Here is a 20,054-nt window from a genome sequence, read left to right as displayed (position 1 = left end):
AGAAGTCCTGATGATTTAAGTATACTCCAATATGTAAGGAAAGAGTAAGTCTTTTACAAAGATTTTAGTCACTCCTGGTTATGTAAAAAAGAGGCAAGTATCTGGTACCTATGCCCAGAGAAAATCAAAGAAAATGGAAAATTGAGGACCATCCCAATTTCTAATGTCTGTTTACAGATGAATGGAAGTGGCTGTAACCAGTCAGTTTTAGATCTCATTGTCAATTGTCATCCTTACTATGAGATGGATGCACTCACCTTCCTCAAACTGAAGATGGTAAATAATAGATTTGTGTAATTTTGCGTGCTCATCTCCCTGCTCACCGAGCAAGATCACACTAATAATTGAATACTTCTTGTGTCTATGAAAAAATGATGCTACCACAAAGTGAAATGAAATAAAATTACATCTACTTATTCAGCATCCTGATTTTTAAGCACTATTGTTTGACAGTCTTCCATATGTACTCAGGTGTCTCATCTTGCTTGTTTTCTTAAATATTTTAGAATCAGGAGGTAACCTCTCGGCAAGAAATGAATTCTGTTTTGTCTCTACTGATCATTCATCCTATTGCCAGTGATAGTGACCTGCTTAAATGAGAAATTACCTTGTCTTATGAGGTGTATAAACAGTTTGCTCCAAGGAAAAATTCTTCACCATTATTCTGCCTTCTCTCTCTTAAAGACTCTGTCTTCCTGTGTGATAATTCAGTTGGCTGCAGTGGTACCGTGAGAGGAGCTAGCTGAAGACAAAGAAAAGGTAGAGACAGAGAAAGACAGGACAGACAGAGAGACAGAGACAGACAGAGAAACAGAAAGACACTGTATGGATACATAGCTCTGAAGTATAATACAACACATAAAATTCACATAAGAATTAACTTTTTTATTACTTTAACTATCTCATGGCTTCAGGAAGTATAGTGTTAACATTAGAAGCATGGGCCCATGAGTCAACTGTCTTCTGAATCCCAGCTTCGAATACAGAAAACTTAATACTATTTTGCCACAATTTTCTTCTTTGCTATGTAGACCAAGACTTCATACAAAGTAAAGAACTAAGAATCTTCTCAGTAAGTTTTCAATATATATTAGTCAAGGAAAACTTTCACAGTCAACGGCAAGGTGATTGGTATACTTATAGTAGTTGGGACCACATTGTATTCCCACCCTACTATGCACTTCTCATTTGAAAGGAGTAAGTTGGCATTTTGATATCAACTTCAGTCTTATGTGTATCAAGGTTAATTTGAGTCATGCTCTCAAGTCCAGTAAACCCTTGGCATTGGCAGTAATGAGATTTTTATACCTTAGAAGTGGTGTACCAGGTGATCCCACAGGGATAGCATTGCATTACTTTTTCCAAACACCTCTCTGTGGACCTATACAGCCTGTGATGAAGTGTTCATTGGGCTGATATAAAAGGAGAACGTAAGGAATTGGCTTTTCAAAAGCCAAAATTCTTAAAGGAATGTTCAGTATTTTGAGATGGCATGTACAACTGTATGTGTTTCTAGATTAATTTTACTTAAATTTTTTTCTTTATAAATTATCTAATCCAAATTCTTTATGTGACCCTTCTCAGCCAAAAGTTATCCCAGGTTTTCCTGTGCTCCAGTCAAATAGATGCCTCACTTTCCCCTCACCACTCTGAGTAGAATTTGTACATCCTACCCAAGTTTAAACCCCTCAAGCATATCTTGGAATTTCTAATATGTGTACACAAACGTGCAATTCAATCAAATCCTTAGCACTGTTCTAGCTTTGCCCCTACTTTCTGGGGGCAGACTGCTCTCATCTACTCTTCAGGAAAGATGGTAAATTTTTTGTGTAGGTACCTTTCTCATGATGGCTATAAAATTCCCCGACATAAACACTTAGGAAAGGTACATTTGCCTCATGGTTCCAGAGATTTCAATGCTTTCTTGGCTGTAGTTCTTAGCTGTAAAGCAGTGAGACAGGACCTGATGACAGAGGAAGCATGCACAGCAGATTATGTTTACAGGCAGGAAACAGATAGTGACTGGGGCTGAGGACAACATAGACTTTTCAGAGGCACATCCACAGTGACCTATCTCCTCCCACATGTTTACCTTCTGGAAGTTCCAGAAATCTCAAAATATACAGCCACAGGCTGGGAACCACGGCCCCCAATATAGGAGCCATTGAAGGAGGACATGTCATATTCCAACCATAGGATCTTCCTTGGAAATTGGCCCGTCAGTGTTATAAACTGAGGAAACTATCTTCTCTTCCTTAGTTTGTTCTGAGCTATCCAAATCAGTTTTAATTTTGGACTCTGCCAGCTTCTGTCTGGCACAAACCACATCTGTGGTAGAGTCCCATGTCAACTCTCCTTCGGTGACAGAAATGCCATCAAATTCATCAAGCCTAGCAGACTCTCTCCCAGGAGAAATAGTCTCCAGGAACTTTTTGGAAACATAATAAAAAAAAATTGGACAAAGCCACCCCAACTATATTAGGTACCTGTATTTCAAAAGCTGTAACTATTGATGAAGATATTTTTCACAGATTATAGGTACATTTTTACCAGACCTATAATGCCAGTTTGAAAAATATGCCTGAAGCTTATCATTTGGCGTTAGAAATTCTTATGCAATGCAAGCTGTTTCATTGCATCATCCATCAGGAAGGTCTCAATATGTGAATTAGTGTCTAGAGATCTAGCCTTGCACTTCTTCCCAATTTTTCTTGACCCGTTTGGATTTTTCTCTTTCTTTCTGTACATGTAAAATGAAAATAGTAGTTCTTAAACTAAATTTGGTAATATAATTATAAAAATTTCTACATGAAGACATTGTATGTGTTCTAAAAAGAAATGGTGCCAGACTGCACTACCAAGACAATTAACCCAATCAACGTAGCTATATTTCTGTCTTAGGACACAGAGTAGCAAAGTTAATAATCATAATTATAATTCCCAACATGTATCTGGAATTTACTACATTTACATTATTATATAATATGCTGTTTTTATTAATTTTTATGGGAGTTAAGAACTACTCATGTTCTCATATTGTAGCTCTACTTCAAGCTATGGCTCAACCTCACCGAGGCAAAGCTGATAATTCCAGATACCCATTAGTCATGGAACCATGGAGACAGACCCCACTGACAAGTTTGTAAGCTGTGAATAGACCATGAGATTGTCTTGACACCATATAAACAAATAAAGCATACATTCTATCTGTTCAGCACTAAAAACAGAATTCAAATATTAAAAATGAAATGTGAAGCATAAAAGAAAGCATATAATTTAGAAATATCTGCATATACATAAAATATATATTTACACATGAACATACTAGAGATTGTTTATATATTAACATTTATAAACATATACATAGATATATGCTTATAGAAAGAGGAAGTCAAGAAGGCAAGAAGTCTGAGGACATAAACAAAGATAGGCTGTCATACAGAACAAAAGTCACGCTGTCACATTGCTGTCTTTGATTATTGCATGGGGCAAACCCACACTGGCTGCAATTATGTCTAGCATTTTACACCAGCAGATTGGACTTGCCAGAGGCTTGGAACCTTGTGGATTTGTGGCTCTTCAGATGTGCTTCTGTATTGGAATGTTTGTGTTTGCTTTTATTTGTTTTTAATAATAATATAAAAAGCTTAAAGAAGTTGCTGCCTCTGTAGACTTTCTTTGGAATCCCAAAAAGGGCCCTTGAGGCCTCTGTGGGTCTTTTGTGATGATAAACCAAAGCTTTGAGCTTGTCCCAGTTGGAATTCCAGACACTAAAAAAAGCCAACTTTAATTACTATGATTGTTTTCTACAGAACTGAGCTCCTTTTCGATTATTCAGGTTTATACTAATAATCTTCTAAACATATTGCTTTTTCTAAGCTAAGCCAGGACTACAAAACAAATCAAGGAAAACTTCACAATAAAGTTTCACAAGTGCCAAGTTTTTGAGTCTCAGTTAGGGTACCTGTGGGAGATTTATTGGATAGGGAGCATAAAATAACAAGGCCTGCAATGAAGAACAAGTTTCACTCACATGTTGAAGAGTTTGTTACCTGAGGTAAGATGACAGCTGCAGAAAGCAAGATTTCTTTGCAACAAATATGTATTACCATATCTGAATCTCCAAAGTGAAATAGTACTTAATAATAACATCTTAAAGGTATAAGGAAACCTACAGATTTTCAAATCTAATGTTATTCTTCTACTAGAGCTAGCTGTGCCATGTCTCAAATCGATTACTCAGCTTTTACTTAAGTATACACCCAGGAAAATATTTTACTGTAAAATAAGAGAGCTTCCTCCAATAGAGAACTCAGCCCCATTTCTGGCCCAAAGTTGTTTTTTGTTTTTGATTTTTAACTCGGACCCACAATTTCATAGTTGTGTCCTATTCAGTCACTCCTCCATTTTTGCCTATCAATTATTGTACATACTTATGAGCCCATCATAACCCCTGGCCTTATTTTCATTCTTAAGATTCATGCATTCCTAAAATATTCTTGTCATTTAAATTAAATTCAGTCAAATTGACATTTATTGACTGTTGGCACGAGTCACAATCTGTAGCATGTTTTCAGAACACAAAAGTAACCAGTAGTCTATGGCATTAAAATCATTATTGCAACAAAGAAACAAAGCACAGACATGCAATATTATCATTGCAATATATCTGAACAAATATTAAAAAGAGACAGAGTGGTCAGTGGCCAGAGACTGATTATATCTGTCCAAGGAAGCTGAAAAATCTGTATCTAAACAACAGTATTTTCCTAAGCAAAAATTTAAGGAAAGTTATGTCAAGAAAATGAAAATACTTACGAAAGCCATAAATGTCAAAAGCAAGTTGCATTAGTAGCAAAGAATGTATAGCATGGAATTTTTGGCATGATCCTTGAATGGATCCAGAGGTTTTATAAACATAAAGTAGGGAATCTTTTATAATCTCTTAATCTATCTTGAATTTCCATCTGCTCTTAGAAATGTTTGTGCCTTTTTAAAGTTAAGAATAGTTTTGCTTCATAGAGAAGACCAGGAAATAGGAATTGGAAATCTTGATTTTATTCATAATATTCTCAAATACCCTATTTTTCCATTCCATAGACTGGTCTAGTCTCTTTTCTAAAATTCTTCCAAACATTTCTAAAATTCTTCCATTCCTTGGATCACAGACTTTGTTCCTAACAGTGCCTTCTGCTCCTTGTTTTCCACTCCTAGTTTCCTTGTTTCCTTTGTTTCTTATGTTTTTCCATGTGAAATACTCATTGAGAGAGTAATCAGGATTTTTAAAGTTAATTATAATAGTGATAATGTAGTTAATACAGTACTTTAACTATTGTTGATTGTTCCAAGAGTGTTTGACACATTTCTTCTTTGTTATTCCCAATAGCCATATAAAATATTCATTTTCATTGTTCATAGTAGGAAGATGAAGAAGCTGCTGATAAAGAGGCTCTGAGTAGTTAGAAAGCGACTATGTGCAATAGTGGCTGGAACTGTCAGATCCCTCCTGTTTGCGCCACTTTAACCATATTGTGCATCGGGAATGAGAAAACCTTTCCTATCCTGGAATTCATAACAATGCAAACAATCTCCTTTTTGTGAAGATTTTTGAAGTTGTATCTGTGGTTTTATCCAACTTTTCACAGAATATCTCCAAATGACTTCATGTGTAAGTGCTGTGGTGAAGTTCATATATATCCCTGATAAATAAGTAATTTTCCCAGAACCTCGATGTGTACTTTAACTTGAATTAATTTCTTAAAATTCATGGTCTCATTTATATGATTTGCTTATATTGACCCTTACAGTCAAATAGAGAACACTAAAGCAAGAACTAAAACCTCAACTCAAAATTACAAAGGCAGAAGATTGCAAGTGGATGCACAGAACATCTTCCTTAACTCCTAAAACGAACTATTTCATTAATCTCTGCAGGCTTCTCAACTTCCCAGGCTTCCAGACCATGCCTCAATTCAGGAATGGCCATTGGCTGAGCCTTGTTCTTCTCTTTTCTTCAGGCCATTTCTTGAGACCTAAAAATATCAAGAGCTCTGGGCATCGTAAAATGTGTTGGCAGATACTAAAACACAAATGGGAAATTCTGTTACATTCGTTTTTATAAGAGGAAGAAAATGTGTTTTGTCAAAATAAAAGACACTTGGGAAATTTGTCTGGATGAGAAGGATGGCAACTTAGTGGAAGGAACCAAGGAGAAATTGAGCTGGAAGAAGAACAAACAGAAGCAAATTTGGAGGCTTGTTAAAGGCAAGTACACTTGTTATTCGTCTATATGATATAAATCTTTTTGAAGGAAAGTAAACTCACAAAGGCAGGGCATGAGGGGAAAATGGGAGTGTATCAAAGAGCAAGCATATGACGCAAATTATATTCTGCTAACAGACAAAATGGATACCACAGACATTGTGATATCTCTGAAGGAAAATACGGAGCATTTTACCACAGAATTTTCATTTTTCTGGGATCTCTTGTACACTTATTTTCCTAATACTTATTTTGTATACCTATTTTCCTTATATCAAAGAAGTTATTATGATAGTTTTTCTAATTCTATTCTGATAGTTTCCCTAATTCTTTGAATATGAAAATGCCTATGAGCAACTGAACTAAGGTCCTTTCCAATCCCAGGAGAGAAAGGAATAACTGTTGGGGAGCAGGAAAGGGGGAAGAAGAAGGTGCAAGGAGTGTTGAAGTGAAGGAATGCTGTTTTGGCATCTCATCCATGTCACTGACAGCAGGTGCCACAGAGGAGAAGACAACCAAATAAAAGGCAAGGAAACCAGGAGAGCAGAGACAAAGGGGAAGGGGAACAAATCCTTCTACCCTGGGCCTCATTAATCTTGTCAAAAGTACTTGCTGTTGAGAAATGCTAATCTTCTCACTACTCAAAGTAGCCTCCCTCACAAGAATGTTTTAAAAGTCTGGTATATCTAATGACGGAGCCATTTAATAAATTACTTACTTATGTTACTATAAAAGCCAGTCCAGCAGCTGTAACCTACATGTAAAGCACTAAATCCTTTTACCTGACTTTCTAGAGATTCCCCTAAATCATATTTAGTGACAGGGTGAGGTACACAGGAATAAGGAGTTAGTGGCAGGGCATACTTCATGCTGTTTGGGGTAGGTCAGGAGGTCTGAGTTGGATTTCTTCCCAGTAACCTGATCTATGTGAATCAGCAGGTTATAAATGAAAGTCAGTCTTTCTTTAACTATTTGGAACTTTATAGGAACTTGGTGAGAAACGGGGAAAAAGAACAAATTCCATTGACCCATATTATGATACTGTAATTCCTCTTTCCTGAGTCAATGTGAAATGGGATGTATTTTGAAAATGCTAATTCTAAGAGTTGGGTTTTTTTTCTTTTTTATTCCAGATCTTAGAATAACTATTGGGAAGTGATAGTGTAAATAACAGTTAGGAAATAACATCATAATAGAATTCTGAGGGTTTTTTATTCCTTTTGTTAACCACAGTAAATACATCAATGAACCTATATGACCCAAGTGTTCTTGTATATTTTCTAGTCCATAGCAGCTTCTTGAAGGTCAGATTTACAGACCTTTTTGTTTCCCATCACCCACAGGTTGTAAACTTTACATCTTGAGAGAACAAAAGAAACTGAAGAAATAAACTGTGCTGAAAACTTGTCCCATTTTACAATATTGACATTTATTTCTTCACCCTGCAAGCAACTTTTAAATGGATTTTAAAAATTGGCTCAGAATTAAAACAGATAAGGTAAAAATGCTCTCATTTTTTGCTGACAGTGTCCTAGAATCATATCTCACTGATATTTTTCTTACTGTTCTGAACAAAGCAGGTTCTGTGTCAGGTGATGGAGTACTTTTTGAAGATCGTTTTTGGATAACTGTAGCATGATAAATCTGACTTTGAATTATAGAGGTCTTAGCGTTATCTCAGAACTATCCTGGACACTACCAAACATACCTTCATTATAAAAAGGAAAATGATACTGTAATTGATCGACATAAACACACTGGGATTAGTTATATTGTGAGTCAACACAGGAAAATTACATAGGAAAATTCCAAAACGAATTGTCTCAATGTTCTCATCGTATTAAAATCATGATAGTAATTGCTTAGAATTCTATTGTGAAGATTGACAAGCACATTTAAAGCATATAAAGCTACTCAGGGCAGCCTAAGTGTTAAGTAAATGCTGGTTTTTATTAATGATGTTTTCATAATTATGGATAAGATACTTGATTCCTAGTCTCTGAGATAGGTGTTAACTAGCTTCAGAATCCTAAAGTAAACATTCTGTTTTCTTCCTTATAATGACAATATAATTGTTTCTACCATGCATTGCGGGAATATGATTTGGCAATTAATAAAACAAATAAGAGAAAAGCCCTATATGATGAAAAGCCAATTATACATGCAATTACAGTCCTCAGTAACTTGTGAATTTATAAATAGCTCAAGATTTCTCCCCCATATGCACCAAAACAATAATTGAAATTCAGCTTCAACACACCATCTGTCAGCCTTTTTCGTTTCCCCAAATATCTGAATAGAGATTTCACATCCATCGCCTAATAATGAAGATATGAATTTATTTCTTACCTTTCTCTGAAGTTCTAAATGTATTTTAAAAATGTCCATCCTTGATATTACTTTACCACTACTCTGAAATGTCTGATTTTCTTTTCATATTTGTTGCGTACTAGAATGCAGACAGGCAGGTAAAAGCTAGGCTATGTGGTATCCAGGAGCTGGAAATTGAAACCCCCTGTTTCTCACAGTCCAGGTGTGGTGCAGACAGCCTGGGCCTCCACATTTCCTCACTGTGCCCTAAAAGTGACCTTAACCATGACATAGAAAGAGATGCAACATCACTGTGAAAGGCTGTGTGTTATTTCTGAGTACTAGGTCTGCTTCAAATTGCTCTCCCCTGTGCAATGACACATCTAGTCTCTCCAAATTGACCTGGACTCTCTGAAGCGGTAGAGAAGTCAGAGGTAAATCTTGGTGGCTCTCAAACTCATTTTTTGAGTTTATTCCAAGTAGCAATGAAAAAATAACTCAGATCAGCTCTCTTATACTTCATCTTAAAATAGATCAGGAAAAAATTCTTTTTCAAACCATTTCATTCAAACACACTCTGTGATTTCTACCTCATTGCTATTAAGTAAATAAATAAATGCAAAAATATATGTTTTCATATACAAAATAATCAAAAACAATGGTCTCTTTTCCTGACCAACTGCATTCACGTGACACTGCTTAATTTTCATGTATTATATGTTTTTTCCAAGTATTAATTGACAATGATAACAAAAATACATTTTTGGTGACTGTAAGACTAAACAATCTCATTTTCTTTCCTTTAAAACAGATGTTTCTTCTCTGATGTCTAGATTCTTGCAAAATCAAGGTAGGAGGATGCTTTCATTTTTCTGTTCTGTATTTCCCAGGATTGAAAGATAGAATATGTTCAAACCAAGGAATGGAAGAGTTTAAACAAATGGAATTTTTTAACCAAAATTTATTAAAACAATATGGGTAGATTTTATTCTTAAAAAGTGACTGGATAAAGTTAGATTTGTAAAATATTCTTGCAACTATTTAATTAAATGCAAGTCTTATGTAGTAGAATTCAAATCTTATGTAGTGTAATTCAAATCTTATGTTGTGTATCTTCCTTCTTTGCAAAAGAGTACTATTTATTAGGCAAAGAGCCATTTCTCAAGTGTTTACCTTGTTTTGTGCATCAAATCTATGAAATGCATGTGTATCCCTGCAATCATCTTTTCATTTTTCGGGGTCTCCAAATCTGAAAACAACAAATGAAAGGGTAAGACCTCTATCAGATTCCATGAGTTTCTGGGAGGGTTATGAACTAAGGAAAGTGTGATGAGTTAACAGAGATAAAGTAGTCTCCCATTGACCTTTGCTTACTGATATTTCTTTTTTGGAAGGCTAAGCAAAAAAAAAACAAACCCAAAAAATAAAACCAAAACAACAAAAAAACAAATGTCCATTTCAAAATGTATTTTATGCCATTGGTTTCTCATGCATTTATGTACTAAAGGGGACTGTTTTAAGAATTGGTTTTATATTCCAAACAATGAGGATTCATCTGACTAGCCAGATTTTGTGGCAGTATGATTTACATTCAAGTATGCAAAAAGAGATGATTTTTAGTCTATTCTCAAAATCTTGATGTGGGCTCAAAGAATGACAGGCTACTCGTCTAGAGTTGTTAGTAAGACTAGCCTTGGACTTTCTTTTTTTTTCATATTTTTTTATTGTAATTAGTAAAAGGGTTACATGATATTTGCCAGATAGAAGGTGCATTAATTCACATACATTGATACCCTTTCACATGTCTTGGTACCTGTTTCCCTCCCCCCCCCACACCCCCCACCCGTCTTGGTTTTCCCCCCTTCCCTATCAAATTTCAAATATCCAAATACAAATAAATTCAATATATCAGATAACAAAGTGAGATATTATACCAATATGAGATAACCAAGGGACAGCAAAGGAGATGAGAGACAACATAGTACATTAAGGACAACAATCATTCATTATATTAGCCTTGGACTTTCTTGACAACAGCAAAGCAGGAGCTTTGGGCATCAGGAAGATGTACTTTTCACTTTTTTCATTTCCTTCTTAGTATGTCTTTCTTAGAAATGTATTTTCACTGGTAATTAGATTTACCATGATACCACTGCTCTCTACTTAAGATCACTATGAGCCAACCAATTAATGTTACGAAACTGCTTCTCTGTTAAATGAGAAAAAGCAAGATAAAATTACTTACGCCAGATCAGGTTTTGACCGGTCTGTGCTTATCCTTTACCTAACAAGTGTATTTTATAAGAAAAAAACACAGGGGAAATATTTGTATGTATTTTATTAGTTGTACAAAAGCCATGTTGGCAACTGAAGAACCAGTGAACGGTCTCATGTGGTTCGTATTATGAAATCAAATAGTAATGTAGAAGGCAAGCACACACCAATCGTAATCCCATCTGGTTGAAAGAACAGGAAAATGTGACTCCATTTTCATTAGTAAAGAGAGGCAGATATTTCATGCCATATTCAAACCTGTCTCTAAAGGCACCCTCAATGAATGTATCATTAAAGGAGTGTCATATTGACTGATACAGGTCAATGTACTCAACATGGCTTAGGGATGGTGGTAAAGATTGCTTTATGCCTTGCTAGAGCATAAACAGAATAAGGACTACAGCAGATTCTTTGTTAGATTCGAAAGGAAATCATGCTTAAGTAGTAATATAGATGTATGTATACAATATAGTATATATGTTGTTGATGTATTTGAAGAAAATAAACTGACATGCATATAATCAGCAAGAATTTATTCTAGAAATTAATCTTTTTCATACCAGACAAAGCCATTTAAGCTCTGAGTCAAAATTCCATATTCAAAAAATTTTTCTAAACTCCTGCAGTGGTGTTTTCACTTTATCTAAGGAAATAAGAGAGTAGATATTATGAATGGCTGATTTAAAAAATAATCCTCATGGGGCTGGGAGTTTGGCCTAGTGGTAGAGTGCTTGCCCAGCATGCATGAAGACCCAGGTTCGATTCCTCGGTACTACATACATAGAAAAAAGCTGGAAGTGGTGCTGAGGCTCAAGTGGTAGAGTGCTAGCCTTGAGAAAGTCCAAGGACAGTGCTCAGGCCCTGAGCTCAAGCCCAGGGACTGGCAAAAAAGAAAAATAATGCTCACTGGTAGATTAGATGAGTTAGACACTTCTTTGGGACAATTGAGGGGTAGTCATTTGGACTCTAGGATAGGTTGGCATGTTGAGAAATCTAGTTCTTCATTAGGAACAAGGAAAAAGACCCTGAAATTTTAGGTTTGTTCTTTTATGTTAGTTTGGTGATATTTATCTGCTTATTAATGTGTCCACTAATATATAAAATATTTTTTTATCTGGGGCCTCCCTTGTCTACTTAACAATTAGAACACTGAGAAGTTGAGAGTGATGTTGAAGAAAGAAGAAAAAAGGATTTGAGCTCAAAAATACATTTAAATGTATAAAATAGTGAGGTACTGGTGGCTCATGCCTGTAATCCTAACCACTCAGAGGGCTGAGATCTGAGAATTATAGTTGGAAGCCAGCCTAAGAAGACAAATCCAAGAGACTCTTTTTTTCATATATTTTTATTGTAATTAATAGAAGGGTTACATGATATTTGCCAGATAGATGGTGCATTAATTCCCATACATTGATACCCTTTCACATGTCTTGGTCCCCGTTTCCCTCTCCCCCCATCTTGTTTTCCCCCCCTTCCCTATCCAATTTCAAATAACCAAATACAAATATATCCGATATATCAGGTAACAAAGTGAGATACTGTAACAATATGAGATAACCAAGGGACAGCAAAAGAGATGAGAGATAACATAGTACCTTAAGAACAACAATCATTCATTATATGGCTTATGTTTCTATATCTTAGAGATTCTTTCATTTAGCGTCCTACGATATGGCCTTTTATATCAAGGTTTTGCTCTATTGCAAACCTCTGCTAGGAGAGCCCAAGGTTTCTACTGATTATGACAAATGAGGGAAACCATTGAGCCTAAGTTCCTTTGTGTCTGGCTTACTTCACTTAATATGATCTTTTCTAAGTCTTGCATCCAGTTAACCAGCAAAAATCCAGAAGTAGAACAGTGGCTCAAATGGCAGAGGATTTTCCTTGAGTAAAAAAAATCTTAAAATAGAGTGTAGGGCCTGAGTTCTGTATCTGCAATACAGGCCCAATTAATTAACCAGGAAAATAAGCAATTGTCAAAATGTTCATTTTTTTATCTCATAAAACTCAGAGAGCATAACATTTTTTCAAAATGTTCATCTATGTCTACTGAATCCTTTTACAAGCTTTTAGAAATGAATCCAAATATAAGTAAATTATGTTGTAATAATAATTCAATTCAATTGAGCAGAATGAGAGATAGATGAAGACAACACTTTTTCTTTCTTGAGCCCTGGTAGCCATAAAGAGTATATAGATCAGCATGAGTGAAAAAGCAAACAGGAATGAAAATGGAAGTGTTGATCATTTCCATGCTACATGACAGTAGGAGTTACAGAAAGAAAATGGGGGTAGCAAACAGAAAAAGTGTTTGGTGAAGTAGATGGCACTTTAGATAGGGAGACAAAACCCAGCCAATCTGAGATCGAGATGTGTCAGAGGACACCTTTATGGAAATGCCAGCAGCAAAGGTGAGGGCACTCATTTTCTGCACAAGCTTGGGGATTGGATTTAGTAATGGCCTCAGGCCTCTGGTGTATGGGCCGTGGATTAAGCCGGACAGCCTAGCTTCTGTTTTCTGAAGGACAGGGCTGGAGCTCAACACCATGCCATGCCAAGCCACTAGAAAGGAAAACCAAAGCCCACACGGACCTTTCAGCACTGTGTTCCCATCTCCAGTGTTTATTTCTCGAACTCTTCTAACAATTAAAATACTCTGGATTAGTATACTAGTATCTTGATGATTTGCTATATTCTTTCAACTTTCAGTGTAACATTATTTATTTTGACTTCACTTTACTTTTGATGTGGTGCATGTATACAATTTACCACAGAACTCATTTTAACATTTAATAGCACGCTTCCTTTTTCCTTTCTCAAGCTATTTCAAATCACATGTTTTACATTTTCACTGGATTCAGATATGTTTTCAGCAGATAGACAGTAAAACAAACAGAAATAAATTGATTTTAGTAAACAGTGTAGATATAATGCAAGGCAAAAGTTCAATTTACACTCTCCGTTTCTTGTAGCCATTTTTTTTTTAATGAATACAATTTTCATTTAAACAGAGAAGACAGGGATGGGAATGTGCCTTACTGGTAGAGTACTTGCTTAGCATGCATGAAGCCCTGGGTTTGATTCCTCAGTACCACATACACAGAAAAAAGCAAGAAGTGAAGTTGTGGCTCAAGTGGTAGAGTGTTAGCTGTGAGCAAAAGAAGCTCAAGGACAGAGCCCAGACCCTGAGTTCAAAACCCAGGAAAGGCAAAAAAATAAAAATAAAGATAAAAATATAAGCAGAGGTGAAAATTTGAACTAGAGGAAATAAGGAGATTTGTACAACCTAGCTTTTCCTTCAATAAAGTCTTGACTTCCTTTTAACTTCTTGGGAGGAGAGAAGCTCTGTCATGTGAAATATCCCAGTTTTATAAAATACTAAGTATAACTAACACTACCACCAACAGTAAAAGTTCCTTGTTACAAACAAGGAATCTTTTTTTTAAGAAAAAGACTTTTGAAATTACATTTGTTTTTAAAAAATCTAACCTTAATTTGAAATATGATGTAAAAATCAATGTTAATATCAGCCAAATAATATTTCATGTTGATGGTTCTAAGGATCGATACCAGGGCCTTGTATACATGGAAAAGTACTATCATGAATTATGCTTCAGTCCTTTTATTTTTGAAACTGGGTGTCAGTTTTTTGCCTGTTTTTGTCTGGGCAGGCTTTGATCTTTATATCCTTTCTGCCACCCCATACAAGGATAGTCCAGCCAACCAGAAATATTTCTATCTGCACATTAAAAATGGGCCCCGTCTCCCAGAAATTCAATCTCATCAATAGGTGTTTCATTCATTTGTTCATGCAAGGACTTATTCAGAAAACTTTCTCCCTGCCATATTAAGGTGTTTAAGCAAGAGGAATATTGAGAAATGAAACTAGAAGAAGGGTAACGATTCTCAACATATGGCTGTCATGTTAAATGATGCGTGATTAACATTTCCATAAAATGACTTCAAATAAATTAATATCATATGTTACCGCTCTCATTCCTCCAAATACGCATTGATGGAGTGGCTTTCCCCATTGTAAATTAGGCAACAGAGGCCTAGAAAGGTTAGCTAACTGGCTTGAAATTATATGGACGAGTCATTGTTTGGTCTCAGATCCGAATGAATCCCCCCAGGATGCTCATCTTGCTTTGTGCAGCTTACTTGTCAGGCCTTTACATCCCAAGAAATTTACCTGCACATAAAAGAAAGGGCATGAAGAAAATCAGTGTACTGTGAGCTCTGTTTTGTCCCCCTTCCCACTTTGTTTATCTTTGACTCCATCTCAACCCCTTGCTCAGTAACCCCCAATTCCCATTCTGTGGATATATTTGTAATCCTCTATTGTTTTATAATAAACCATCATAAAGTTAGTTTAGAACAACATGCAATTCTCAGCTTAATTTGGTATGTCTCACTGGCAAAACTAGGCTGACTCTCTCAGGGTATCACAAGAATCAAGACATTGGATGGGCTGTACCATCATCTGGAGACTATGGGGAAAATATTCACTTCTAACTTCATTCTTGTTAGAGAATTCTGTTATTTTCTGTTGTAGGAAGATGTCTCACTCCATCATATAAATGCTTGTTTTCAGGCCAAGCAAGAGTGTTTTCTTTCCTCTCTTCTACAAGGAAAAGAAAAACACTGTTTCCTCAAAGGATTATATAATTTAGTGAGGCTTACCTTTTTAAGGAATGTGGACATAACTTGATAGAGAAAAATCAATTTTGTTCACAGAACTAGGAATTAGAGCAAGCATCTTGGAAGTTATCATAGATTCCAGATTCTAGTCTATCATGAAAAGAAAGCAGCTAAAGTTATTTCAACACTGGGAAATGGCATTACAATAGTAGACAATGTGTCCAGACAGTGAACATTTAAATTTTTACATAAATTGCTTTGTTAAATGGCAAAAAGAAATTAAGAAATATCCTACAAATTTAAGAAAAGTGAGGGGTTGGGTGCATTGGGAGGGTTGGGTGAGAAGGGGATGACAGATCATGAAGTGCTGTATTCGTAGACCATGTTGTTGAATGGCAACTCCTTTATACAACTACTTAAAGACAATAAAAATAATTTTAAAATTTTAAACGAAATCACTAAGCACACAGTGATATACTTGATAGAAAGAATAGTACAAAAATATTTTGGGCTGACTTGCTTTTATTCAAAGCAAAATTGAAAGAAAAATCATAATATTTTATTTCTGGTTTATATGGTCAACATGTTAGTATTATGACTAAAATGTATATGTAATAGCCAGGCACCAACTTTCATGCCTATAACCATAGCTAATTAGGAGGCTGAGACCTGAAGGATCAAGTATCAATGCCAGCCTAAGCAGAAAAGTCTACAAGACTGCGTCTCCAATTAACCACAAAATGCTGGACTGGCAGCATGACTCAACTGGTATAACACTGGATGTGAACAAGCAAGCCAAATAAGAGCATGAAGCCTCATTACTGGCAAAAAAATGAGAAAGTATTCCTAAAATGCTGATTTCTTAGCAACATTGTTAGTGTCATAGTAGTTGTTCAGTTAAAACTACAGGAAAGAGGTAGTATGGAAGTTATCTCTATGACTGTGCCTTTCTGGATGGGGATATGTGAAAAGGCTTATAGGAATTTTCTATCACTGGGCACAAGGTGTCTGGAGAGCTGATAACTTGTCCCTTTAGTTCCCACACCTTTGAGTATCACTGATGAAGTCATCCTTAAGGATCCTCAGCTAAGCCACTTTGTACACACCTCCACCAACACAGATTAGGAAAAAGGTAGACTCTGAGCAGGTAGGATGGGAAGTCAGAATCCCAGGAAGGAGACTCGATGCGACATGCAGAACTTTTTCTAAAAAATAACATGCATGATCTAAAGGTACAATTCTTTCCAGTCAAATGCAAGTCAGGTAACTTTTCTAACTGCCCTCAAAACCTTTATAATCCTCCTACTGAGTTACAAAGTCCATGTCCCTTCTCCATGTATCAGACTGACTAATAAACTTCAGGGAAGTGGCACTACTGGACTCTCAGGCTAAATCACAACAATGTCATGTACCTCTCCCTTACATTGTTGGATGCCTGCTCTTGAGGCAGATGCCATGCTGTGAGGAAGACTGTACTCGTCCACTCAGATATACCACATGAAAAGACCACACAGAAGTTTTCTGGTCAATAACTACACTGAGGGCTCTAAGCATCAGCCAGAAACCAACCACCAGACATGTGAGCAAAGATGACATGGAAATGAAGATGTCTCCAGATGATTTTAGTCCCAGCTGTTGAATCACCTTCAGTCTTTAATTCTTCCCAGCTGAAACCCTAGACACCATGGTGCAAAACGCATCCATTTTTACTATCCCCAAAGTGAATCCCTTACCCACAAAATCCATGAGCATACTAACAGTTGTTCTTTCTGAGTTTGGGGATAGTTGTTTTTTAACAGAGAAATAGTAACTGGGGCACTGGAAAATTAGAATAAGTATTATTGTCCAGTAACTGTAGTTCAGCCCTTTGTTTTATTTAGATCATTCACTCTGTGATAGTACCCTTTTCAGGAACATGAATCATAAATGATATTAATATGGAAATTATGCTTGCAACCAACATATGACTACAAAGTTAAACTGATATTTTACAATGAGCCTGTTCTTCGTGCTAAGACACATGGACAATCTAATTTGAGTAAGAGATTGTAACCACTATAAAGTTTTAAAATCCTTATTGGCTAGGTACTGATTTGATTTTATTTGTATTGCTTATAATTTGTGGTACATTTTTATGATATATGAATGTAATTCTAATCTGGGTAGTACCACATTTCACTGAGCTAAATATTGGGGCTTAATCTATCACATCAATCTAGACTTTGTGTGAAGTAGGTGACAAGATAAAAAGCTGATAGCAAGTCTGTTTAATGGTGGACAGAGTGAATGGGAAAAGACATGATACTTAGAATAGTCAAGCTGAGCACAAAGGGCCCAGAAACGATTCAACTAATAGGAAGTTCGACTTCCTAAGAATTACATTTTCATGAAATAGGATTTTTCTTGGGTAAGTTTCTGGAAATGTGTGGAAAACGCAGATTGACAATATATACTTTTTCTAACCTGTCTTATAAGGTCTTGTTCTTCTTGTGGATGAATGTAAAGGTATTCTTTAAGATTACTAATGTCACGGTAGAACAGAAAACATTGGTAGAAAAGTGGTCAGTGTATATTCCCTGGCTAATATCTTTCCTTCTGAAGCTTCCAGCCTACTTTTCTTAGGCATACAACTGGATATATTACACTAAAACACCACAGCAAAATGGCCTAAAGTGGGAGCTCTTAGTGAATCATCAAAAAGTATTTATTCATGACCGTGCCATTTTATTCTTCAGTTGCCTCACTGAAGCCATAGCTATCTTGGAAACAAAGAATAATAATAAATCAGTAAAAGACAAACACACACAAAAAAAGTTACAGTACAGAAATCCCAACTAAGCAAAACCTCTCAAGATACCAATGGTTTTTGGAAAGGCTTACAAAATTAAAGAGAGAAAGTCCTCCAAAATCAACCAAGTAACCACAAACAGCAAAAGAATTCCTGGTGGCATCTGTGGTATTCTGGGAGAAAAGAGATCTGTCAGGAAGGATTGGATAAGCACTCTATATGGAGATGCTGTGGTTCTACCTCTGGTACTCAAGACAAGAGGGAAGTAAGACAGTATCTGTGTCATCAGAGAAAGTGTAACTTCAAGTTAGACTGCTTTCTTTACTCAGCAGGCATCTTGCCAATGCCTAGATCCACCTTTCCTCTGAGATTATCAACTTGCTCGTGAGAATAAGGCGGCCTAACACTCTAATACCACTACGGAGCCTAGGCAACTTCAAAAAATAAAATAGGTTTTCTTACCATAGTGTCATTCAAACTTTTTCTGTCACAGTTCAGAGACTACTCTTTGCTCTGAGCCTTAAACCCCATTTATTCTACATTTCCTCTCATTCACTTCTCAGTCTCATTTTGTGTACTTGCCTTTCAAAATAAGAGAGCTGCTTTTAGCTTCACTGTGGGCGGGATTCCTTAACTTCTGGAGATTTTCCACAGGAGAAATAATAGGTCATAGATAGAAGCAATAACTTGTAGGAAAGAGAAGCTGAACCAGAAAAATAAGCCCGGGAGAGAGGAGAGAGTATCGTAAGGTTTACTCTTAGAGATCAGGGAAAGTTCAGGGAAAGTATTGGGCCAACGATTCAGAGATAAGGACTGCAGGATCAGGTAAGAAAAGAGGAGAATTAACGTTTCTGTCCTCCCACCTATATCTGAACTCCCTTCTGAACTGAGACCCATTTATAAGATACCATTAAAGTAAGGGATACTTTCAAATGGAAATGATATCCAAGTAAGTACAGCAGGTAGCACATTAGTGTCAGAGTGAAAACTTTTGACACATAACATGTCTGTGTGATTCACACTCCAGTAATGTAAATGATGATTACCTGATCACTTCCTTCCTGACTTCTTTCTTTTAACTTTTTTTTTTTTACAAGAGGTAAGGATATAACTACGAAGTAACAAAGATAAAAACTACTGTGTGTGTGAGTGTGGATATGTGCGTGTGTGAAGACTATATATACAAATTATATATAAATGTATATATGTATAAATTTGACTAAAAATGTTTAGAAGGTATCTTTGTAGATGCCTTTTTTAACTTAAAATTTTAGCCTTAGTCTAAACCCTGGAAACTGAGCAAACAGAAATTCATTTGAATATGTTAAGTGAATATATTGTTGGATGTTTTTTGTCATAAATTCACAGCCTCACAGATCTCTCACAGTAAACTTGTGTTTTCATACTATTCTTTCCAAACTCAGGATGATGAAATGTAAATCCAGACAGAATAAGCAACTTGCCTGTGAGGGAGCAAGCCACAAATCTAGAGATCTAACACTAAGGCTCAGGACATTTGATTTTAGTTTTGTTTTAGTTCCTGTGGTCTTTCTATTTCCCAGGACTATTTCCTATTTATTATTCCTGGCCACATGTAAAGAACTACTAAGTACTGTACTGTCAAATAAATACTTGGATGAGTAATGGATCATTCTGATAGATTTAACTTTTTTACTTTTTTGAGAAAATAATTCCACAGTGTTTTGATTGAGTACTAATAATTATACTGCAAGGTATTAAAAACACAAATCAAGATTTCCATATTTTAAAATTTGTGTCA

Source organism: Megascapheus bottae, chromosome 8 (assembly GCF_031878675.1).
Source record: "Megascapheus bottae isolate mThoBot1 chromosome 8, mThoBot2.hap1, whole genome shotgun sequence".
Lineage (NCBI taxonomy): Eukaryota > Metazoa > Chordata > Mammalia > Rodentia > Geomyidae > Megascapheus > Megascapheus bottae.
Note: the sequence above shows the minus strand (reverse complement) of the source record.